The following is a 9190-nucleotide window of genomic DNA, read 5'->3' on the forward strand; positions in this document are numbered from 1 at the left end:
TTTTTTTCACATATATTGAGGACCTGAAAGTGAATATGAAGTCACTCTGTTGTCCAACTGTTTGCAACCCTATGGTCTGTAGCCCGCCAGGCTCCTCCGCCCTTGGAAGTAAGAATACTGGAGTAGGTTGCTATTTTCTTCTCCAGGGGATCTTCCCAACCCAGGGATTGAACCCAGGTCTCCCACACTGCAGGCAGACTCTTAACTATCTGAGCCACCAGGGAATCCCATACTGAAAATTTATTCAGTACAGATCATTGTGTTGGAAGCTGGAATAGGTACAAAAATGCATGGTGTCTACATTCATGGATAGTATTTTGTAAGCATAGGTCACTGTCTGATCCTGGATTGGAGATCTCCTTGTGATGAATTCTTGGCTTAGAAGGACTTGAGAGGAATATAAGTGATGGTCAGCTCAGGAATTTGCACTTTCTCAACCTAGCTAAACCACTGAATTCCTGCATCTCATTAAGTCCCTTCTCAGTCTGTAATGTCAGAACACTCCTTTATTTGATAGGTCTAACAGCATATACAGAAGGTGGATCAAAAGACAGTCCCCAGATCTGATGACTTTTTACTCTTACTTCTGCCTCCCCTTTCCCTAGTACCTTCTTCATGGCCTCTTTAACATCTTTGTTTCTCAGTGTGTAGATTAGGGGGTTAACACTGGGAGTGACTATTGTGTAGAAAAGAGTAAGGAACTTGCCCTGGTCCTGGGAATAAGTGTTTGCTGGCTGGAGGTACATGTATATGATCGTACCATAGGAGAGAGAGACAACAATGAGGTGGGAGCTACAGGTGTTGAAGGCTTTCTTTCATCCAGCAGCTGACTTGATCCTTAGCACAGCTCGTGCAATATAACCTAAGAGATGACGATGAGGATGAGTGGTGCCAGGATGATAAAGATTGCCGAGGCAAATGCCAGTGCCTCAAGTGTCATGGTATCTACACAGGCCATGCCAATTAGTGCTGGCATCTCACAGAGAAAGTGGTCCACCTGCAGATGCCCACAGCGAGGTAGTATCAACATCTGGGGTGCCATTATGAGAGAATTGCCAAAGCCACTCAACCATGCTGCTGAAGCCAGCTTCCCACAGAAATGCAGGTGCATGATAACCATGTAGTGCAGGGGTCTGCAGACTGCAGCGTAGCGGTCATACGCCATGACAGCCAGGAGCACACACTCCACCCCGCCAGAGCCAGGACGAAGTAGAGCTGGATGGCACAGCCCAGAAAACTGATGGTTTTATCTGCACCCCGAATGTTGTAGAGCGTCTGAGGGATGGAACTTGTGGTGAAGCACACATTTAGGAATGAGAGGTTGGCCAAGAAATACATGGGTGTGTGCAGCCGGGAATCCACAACTGCAAGTAAGATGATGGTCATGTTGCCAAGAAGAATCAGCAGATAAAAAAGTGAGGACAACCACAAAGAGGATCAGCTCTAGGTGGGGACGATCAGAGAAGCCCACGAGGATGAAGCCTTCAAAGTGAGAATCAATTCGTAGGTAGGTTGATAAGAAAAGTCCGGGGTCCTGGAAGAGGAAAGAGGGATCTGGAATTCTCAAGGAGGAGGAAAGGACAGAGCTGATGATTGCACAACAAAACAACTCATCTTTCTCAAAGATATGCTTTTCCTTAAATTCAGTACCAATGATATGATATGGTATGATATGATATAACAACAATGTATCCTGCTTGAGGACATGTTTCTCCTTCTTGAGAACATTCTAACTAATCTTGTCATTTAAAATGTATGTTGTGGGAGTGGGTCTGGTGAGACCTTTCCACTGTTAGCTCTAATCTTGTTAATTTAAGATTTATGTTGTGGGAATGGGTCTGGTAAAAATATATAAGGCCTTGATAAGACTAGCAAGTGGGCCACTCTCCGTCCACCTTCTGATGTCTATGTCAGAAGCTTTCTCTGTCCGTTTTTCACTTTAATAAAACTCTGCTACACAAAAGTTCTTGAGTGATCAAGCCTGGTCCCTGGTCCTGAAGATAAATCTTCTTCAGAGATCACAGATTTGACATTGTTCACTGTAAGTTATCAGAAGTATAGCCAAATATAACAACGAGGAATAAGAGAGCTCTCCAGGAAGAATATTTTGACTAAGCCTTTATTATTTTAGTATTATTCTTGTTGTTCAGTCAGTAAGTCATGTCCGACTCTTTGCAACTCCATGAAATACAACATGCCAGTCTTCTCTGTCCTTTACTATCTCAAAGAATTTGCTCAAACTCATGTCCCTTGAGTCAGTGATGCCATCCAACCATCTCGTCCTCTGTCGCCTCCTTCTCCTTTTGCCCTCAAACTTTCCCAGCATCAGGGTCTTTCCCAATGAGTCAGCTCTTTGCATCAGGTGGCCAAAGTATTGGAACTTCAGCTTCAGCACCAGTCCTTCCAGTGAGTATTCAGGGTTGATTTCCTTTAAGATGGACTGGTTAGATCTTCTTGCTGTCCAAAGAACTCTCAAGAGTCTTCTCCAGCACCACAGTTCAAAAGCATTAATTCTTCGGCACTCAGCCTTATTTATATTCCAACTCTCACATCCATACATGACTACTGGAAAAACCATAGCTTTGACTATATGGATCTTTGTCAGTGAAGTGATGTCTCTGCTTTTTAATATAAGGGGTTTGTCATAGCTACTCTTCCAAGGAGCAAATGTCTTTTAATTTCATGGCTGCGGTCACTATCTGCAGTGATTTTGGAGCCCAACAAAACGAAATCTGACACTGTCTCCACATTGTCCCCTTCTATTTGTCATGAAGTGATAGCACCAGATGCCAAGAATTTAGTTTTTTGAATGCTGAGTTTTAAGCCAGTTTCTTCATTCTCCTCTTTCACCTTCATCAAGAGGCTCTTTAATTTGTCTTTCCTTTCTGCCATTAAAGTGATACCGTCTGCATATCTGAGGTTGTAGATGTTTCTCCCGGCAATCTTGATTCCATCCTGTGATTCATCAAGCCCAGCATTTCTCATGATGTATCCTGCATTAAATAAGCTGAAAATATACAGCCTTGATATACTCCTTTCCCAATTTTGAGGAATATTGGGAATTTGTATTAGCTACCCTTTGGAGCACTAACTTAAGGTTTTCTACTTTCTATTTTCCTCAGTTGCTGATTCCTTTCCAAAGATGGTACAGGGAAGGCTATGCATGCTTTAGAGGGGTGAGGGTGAGGGGTTGAGTAAAGACAACAGGTAGGGCTGAGTTCTAAGCTGTTACTGCCTCCAGAGATTTCACTGTATTGGTTGCACACCACATCACTCATTTTATTTGAACATTGCAAAAGAGTCTTTCAAGTTTCACATGAGCAATACAAACTTTTTGAAAAAGTTGTTTGTATTCATTTTTGTTCTGAATTCTCTTTCAATTGCCTGAAAATATTTTCCTTCATTAGTCAGAATCCTTACAATGATTATGTATCCATTTAAAGACTTGAACAGCTGTGTAATAACTATCCACAGTCCACATATTTCAGGTGATTGACATCATCAGACATCTCTATATCCTGGCCCTGTACCTTATATCATGGTCCTGGTAAGTCAGCAGAGTCAGAAATCAGAGCATTCTTAAAAGCCATTAGAATCAGAGCATTCCTATACCAGAAGGGCTAACAGCTACTAACCTACATGTAGAAAATGACTGTGAACTTCATAACTATATCTCTAAAACAACTTTCTCTTAGTCAGTTGACAAAAATTTGTACAGCTACTTTATTACCAGTTGACATGAGAATTATGATGGGGGAAATGGAGTTAGTGGTTTAACTAATTATGGATATGTTTTTTGTCTTGGTTTGTTTTTTGTTTTTACAAATTTTTCAAACACATGCATTTATGTGAACACATTGTAGGATCCTTCCTTCTCAGAGTATTAGAAGGGGCCCACAGAAATGATGGTCTGAACATTAAGCTCAATCAGTTTCATGGCAAATCCACCTCTGACATTGCCCATGAAGCCACCCACATCAGCAAAATCTGTGCTATTAACTATAAACTTAGCTCAAATCAGCATCAAGAATTCTGTTTTCAGGCAAGATAGAATTGCTTTCAGAAGTCTTCAAGAACTAGAAAAGGCATAATAAAAAAGAAAATACCAGGGAGCCACAGGAACAACAAAGATAAAAAATATTGATTCAATTAATGTTCAATAGTGAAGAACTTGTGAAAAAGTGAGCTGAAGTTGCTTTTTCCCTGAAGTTACTGATTCTGTATGCAAATAAGAAGCTGGTAAAGGACCATTAGAAGAGAATAGAGGGAGAAAAACTCAGAAATTTGTTGTTCATGTACAGCAAAGTGACAAAAATGAATTGACAGCCTGAACTACAAGGTAATTTTCCCCTAAAGGTATTTGACAAACCTTTATGTAGGGAGGGAAATTTTAAAACTATGTCAAAATCTCTCAAAAGATTGAGAGATCAATTGAATTGGTACTGAGGAGTTAAAGTTTAGAGTTTATGATTAATCCAGAAGCATAATACTGTCTAAGTCTGTTGATGTTGTGAATAGCAGAATGTCATTCTTTTTTATGCTGAATTTTATTCATATATATATATATATATATGCTAATATCTGGAGAAAATCAAAACACTAACTGGAAAAGATACATGAATTCCAGCATTATTTACAATAGCAGCATTATTTACAATAGCCAAGATATGGAAGCAATCTAAGTGTTCATCAACAAATGAATGGATAAAGAAGATGTATACTAATATGTGGTTTTTTTGGAGAAGGAAATGGCAACCCACTCCAGTATTCTTGTCTGGAAAATCCCATAGACTGAGGAGCCTGGTAGGCTACAGTCCATTGGGGTCGCAGAGTCAGACACGATTGAGCGATTTCACTTTCACCTTTGGCCAAATGCGTTTAGTCAAGGAAATCGCTGTGATGACTGTCCTTATTTGGAGCAAGCTTCAGCATTCCCTTTTATTTCTTGGAATACTACCACACTTTTGGGACTCTAATGCTAAAATTTCATTTTATTTATTCATCTTTTAGCTGTGTCATGTAGCATGCAGGGTCTTAGTTCCCTGACCAGGCATCAAACTTTTGCCCTCTGCCTTGGAAACAGAGTTTTAACCTCTGGACCACCAGAAAAGACCCTTAAAGTTTATTTTAAACTTTAGTAGAGTTTGAATGTATCTCTACCCCCATTTCCTCCTAGGTAAGCCATTATCTCCAGCCTTTTGCAACATTTCTCTTACAGAAAACACAGCAATGCTTACCTTTCTACTACAGACTTTCATTCCCTGCCTACCCTACCATTGCAGACTTTTGTTCCAATATGCAATATATGTCCCATTTTTTAAAAAGTCAGATAGTCAAAGAGTAACATACCAAATAACCTTCTCCTAGAGATTCTTTCCAAGCAAAAGAAGAGAGCTACACTAATTAAACTGATCTCTTAAAAACGAGTCTTGGTGGTAATGAAACGGAGCAGGACTCTATGCTCTTTGCCTACTATGTCCTCTGCCTGCCTTTTGTCTGTGGAAAAACTTCAGCCAAAGAATAAATTTATTCAGAGAAGTGAGAACACACAGAAAGGAAGGAAAACAAAGGAGACCAAGTAATGGTTTAGTCATTAAGCATAGGCAAAGACCTTTAGTTCCTTCTTAAGGCTATAGACAATACTCTGAACCATATCCTGAGAGCTGTCTTGTAGATACTGAAACTCCCACCAGCTGGAGAGTTCACTGCATGTTGTAGCCATGACAGAAGCTGCCACAATTCCTCAAGAAATGGAAACAAACATACCCTGGGATTGAAGATTAATGGTATTTTAAAAAGTCAGGATGATTCTGGTCAGACCACTGATGACCCATTCCAAGCTGTTATGCTGTTTCTGCATGTAGGCCCTTTCTCAGCCCATAGAAGTTCTTGCCCACTGATTGTCTGTGGTGGAAAGTGGCCTTTGGACAGGAGTCTGCCCACTCCTTGCCCTGCACTGGTTGCCAATATCTAAAATAAAACAAACTTTCCTTTCCACCACCTGGCCTCCTTATTGAGTTTTTGAGTATTGGAGCAGCCGGATCCTGCTTTTACTTACAGTAAGAAAGGAGGCATATAACTCTTTGGTAGCAGTGCCAGAGGTTAAAAAAAAAAAAAAAAGAATAGAAATTGGACTTCCACTTATGTAACCAATTTCCTAACACATTTTACTTTAACCACTCTAAGCCTCTATTTCTATATCTATATATCTTTGGAAATAATGGATGACTGTCTCACAGGGCACTTATGAGGACCTAGTGAAACAATCCTTTCAAAGCACTCAGCACTGGTGTCTGGATAATAATAATAACCTCAATAGAGCCTTCCCTATTTCCAAGATCTTGGATAAGTGTGCATTACTTGATACTTTCTAAATTTAAAGAATTCTGAAACAGTTTCAGTTTGTATATAGTTGGTCCGTTCTGCAGAATAGGTATTTACTTTTATTCATATTTTCTTTAGTTCTTTCTTTACTTTCTTCTTAAATTGTGATTTTTTTTTCACTGAAATGCAATCTGTTAAAAAAAACAAACTACAAATACAATTCATACCCTAGTTCAATTTGTCCCCTAACCATCCTCAACCTTACTCCTACTCTTATGTAGAGAAGTAACCAGTTTCATTAATTTAAAAGACTTTTAAATATACACAAAGTCTCAATTTGTTTCTTTTCTAGCTTTACTTCATGCCCCATCTTCCTCTAGATATTACCCTCTGCCCCTTTCCAGATTATTCAAGCTACTGTTAATTACATAATAATATTAAGAATTAGTCATTCTTAGTCTTAAAAAGATAGATATTTTCTCATGTAATCTCATACAGACACACAAAGCATAATAAAATCACACTTCAGTGTCTTAAATTATTGTTTTATAAAAGTAGGACCATGTTATGTATTTGTTTCAGCATTTTTTATTTCCTCATTTAGCAAAACCTCAAGAAAACATCTCCAAGACATGTGTTAGTGCTATAATTCCTTGTTTCAGATGAATGAACACTTTCCATTCTGTGAATATATTAATTATCTAGTAAATTTCTTATCAAAGGACCCTGTACTTTTCTTCACCATTGGTCATTAAAACATTTCTGCATTAAACATTATTGTTCATTTGTCCTTTTTAGGGGAATGATTCCTGCAAATTAAAGTACTAGATTGAGAGTTTATGTAGTTTTTACAAACCATTACCATATTTTTCCCCAGGAAAACTTGTGACACTTTGAATTTCCACCAGTAATCTGTGAGTAGAACTTTTCCTTCATTCTCATTGGCAATAAAATTCAATTCTTCTTTTGCTTCCAGTCTGGTAAATATGAAGAGCTTTATCATCATCGTTATAATATCTCTTTCTCTATTTGAGAATTTGGCCACACTTTCTTATATGTCTTGTTTATTTGGGTTTGATATTCTAAATCACAAAGAGTTGGGCACAACTTGGTGACTGAACAACAACAACAGATTGTCTATTCATATAATTGCTTTCCTATTGGGATATTTGTGGGTTTTCCCCATGTTTGTTAAAATCATAATCTTTTTTCTGCATTATAAATATATGTCTTCTAAATCTACTCACCTGGAAAAGAAATTGAAAAGAACTTGAATAATTAAAATAAAAATATAATATTTGGGCCAGAATAAATACTATAATATAAAACATTTAAATCTTACAAGACAATCTATATAATCATGAGTTGAAGAAGAACTTGGTTACTAAATGGAAATTTTAAAACTCTATAAAAAATATAGAATATATTGGTTCTACATAAATTCTTTAAAACTGCTTTATGTAAAACGTGTTATGAACCAAGTTAAGCATTTCTCTTAAGATAAAATAAATTGAGGTCTATTTTCTGATACACAAATCAAAGGTTTGGTAGCATAACCTCAGATGGGTTCTCAGCAAATTTACACACAGAATAAAAATTTCTTTCTGAGAGAAATAAGTAAGTCACTTTAGACTGGAAAATGAATTCCAATTCAATAGCAGAAAGTCCAAACTGTCTTTGAAAGGTATTTTAGTTCCCATTGTCATTTTGTCTTAGACAAAGTTGAGGATTCAGTCCCTGGAGAAAGGGTTTGCTGAGCAAATCAAAAATGAAAGAGGAATGTCTCTCCATAAAGCTCTCCTCCTTCCCACTGGGTATTCGGTTAATTGCTATAAACTATGGGGGAAGACTTTTGCAATTCAGTGTTTGAGATTTCTGCCAGAGACCAAAGCGAATACCAACATTGATCATCCATTTTGAAAAACTAGTTGGAAAAAAAAAAAAATCTGAAAATAGCAGTTGGTGCACTAATTACAAGTGATGCCAGAACACCATTCGGATCATCTGTAATACTTCATTCTTATCTTCCAGTTAACTCTGAATGGAGACATCATGACTTGCTACATTTTTAGTATAACTAAAAGAAGCTGAATGAATTTCATCAAATCAGTTATACAACTAAATAGTATATGAAGATGACAGTTTATCTGTGCATTTTAAATTTGCCCTATTTCAAACTCAAGTCTTCGTGGACATAAAATTGATCTATCGCCAGTGTTTAAGATGGAGGTCAGTAGAATATATTTCAAAAAATTACTAAATAAAATGACATTAAAATTTGAGTATTCTAAGCATGCATTTCATGGACTATTTATATTTCAGATCTCAGCAAAGACCAACAACTTATCTGTTAGGAAAAATCTGATTTTATCCAGCTTCAGCTTCTAAAAACTTTTTTATATAGTATGTGTAAGTATATGTTTTATATATGTGATACAGTTTATATTTTATATCATTATATATTTAAGTATAAAGTACATATGTACATACAAATTATATGTTATGTACAAATATGTTCATATGTTTTTTATACACAAATATTTTGAACATATCCGTAAAATCTATGGGAAATAAGAACTTTAGAGCAGGTCAGCTTTAGCTTCTAATCTTTAGTCTGTTATTTACTAGCTCCAGGACCTGAGGAAAGTAATTTCTCTAAAAATACAAATTCAGTTTCTGCCTGAAAATTTAATATTTAATAAAATGGAAAATTTTTTTGACAAACTTCCTCGTATTGATGAGCCAGTTTACAATGTATTAGCCATGTGAAAAATGACTCCTATCATTCATCTTTTTGGGCTTCTCTGGTGGCTCAGACAGTAAAGAATCCACCTATAATGTGGGAGACCTGGGTTCAATCCCTTGG

General features: G+C 37.2%; 1 pseudogene; it reads right to left on the minus strand.

Moving 5' to 3' along the window:
- Positions 1-506: 506 nt before the first annotated feature.
- LOC105603940 (putative olfactory receptor 2W6) lies at positions 507-7330 on the minus strand (annotated as a pseudogene).
- Positions 7331-9190: the final 1860 nt, after the last annotated feature.

This window comes from Ovis aries, chromosome 20 (assembly GCF_016772045.2).
Source record: "Ovis aries strain OAR_USU_Benz2616 breed Rambouillet chromosome 20, ARS-UI_Ramb_v3.0, whole genome shotgun sequence".
Taxonomy (NCBI): Eukaryota; Metazoa; Chordata; class Mammalia; order Artiodactyla; family Bovidae; genus Ovis; species Ovis aries.